Consider the following 1,277-nt stretch of genomic DNA (forward strand, 5'->3'; position numbering starts at 1 on the left):
ACAGCCTAAGTATAACGACAATCAGCAGAGTCCCTTGAACTAGAGCCACTCAACTGAAGTGAGCCTACAGTGAGGTCCTCCACTGAAGGCTGTCAGTCTTAATTCCAACAGCTCAGTTCTGCTGATCATCCTGGTATCCTGAGATGAGGTGTGTTACAAGAGGTAAAGGTACATTCTGAGAATCTGCTCGCTGTTGGAAGTGGATAAAATTACATATAGTTTTAGTTTTTGCTGCCAATAACCTATACCGAGGGTGCCTAAAGCTTAAAGATGGCAGAATGTGGTTACATATTTGATCTAGAGAGGATATTCTGGCAGGTTCAACACCAGTTAGGATACAGTATAGTGCATAAGTCAGTCTACAAGAACACAGTGGAAAAAGTATAAATCACATTCATAACAGAAGAAAATTTTCACAATTCTGTTCACTTCCTGTAGGAAAATGAAATACTCATTTCAGCTCAGCAAAGCTTTATCAAAACTTCTTATTTCTTCAGGAGTTATTACAGAACATGTTCATTTCACTGAATGGCTTAGTTTGCCTCATACAGCATATTTATGTGAATATATTTTAAAATTTAAAAAAAAAGAAAAAAGATGAAGTTCCCAAAAAACACATAGGCAAGTCTGCAGATCAAAGAAAATACTATATACTCAAACTACTGATTCAGACAAAACAGTAACAAGAGAAGGGTCAGGTTCAGAGGTATACCAGAATGCAATAAATTGCACAGGACATTTAGCACACTATGAAAAAAGCCTACCAAAACCCCCAAATCAAGATAGGTGAATAAACTAGATGTCATTGATGGTATGTGGCAAATAGCATTTAACAGTTATGTGTAACTAATACAGATCATATTCAGGAATAAGAACTGATAAGCAACTGTAATATTGCATCTTGGCAAATATTTGAGGGGGTCACATTTTTCTTGGTGGAAACCATAAGAAAGTGTTTAGTGTTTCACTGAGTGGGCATTTTATAAACACCAACTGTTAAAGCAGTACTGGTAAATCTTAAGAGATATTTGTGCAAGGGTAAATTTGATTTTCTGTAGACTTGAATTACAGAACATGAAGTAGGCAGTGGTAAAATTTCTGGAAGTAAGTTAGAGAAGTTTCCAGTGTCCACTACAAATACAAAAACTGATTAAAACAAATCAGTATATGGCTATTTTCAAGTTAAGCACAGTATTTAACATTTTGCCTTCTAAAGAAATCACATTACAAACTCAGGTCCAAAACATGCTCTTGAGTACAATTTCCAAAGACACACG

At 35.6% G+C, this 1,277-nt stretch overlaps 1 protein-coding gene across 2 annotated transcripts in view; it reads right to left on the reverse strand.

Annotated features, from left to right (window-relative positions):
• Nucleotides 1-1,277, reverse strand: part of DICER1 (dicer 1, ribonuclease type III) — a 39,699-nt gene that overhangs the window by 21,483 nt on the left and 16,939 nt on the right. The gene's annotated exons all lie outside the window — the stretch shown is intronic.

Source organism: Merops nubicus, unplaced genomic scaffold (genome assembly GCF_000691845.1).
Source record: "Merops nubicus isolate BGI_N331 unplaced genomic scaffold, ASM69184v1 scaffold21980, whole genome shotgun sequence".
NCBI lineage: Eukaryota > Metazoa > Chordata > Aves > Coraciiformes > Meropidae > Merops > Merops nubicus.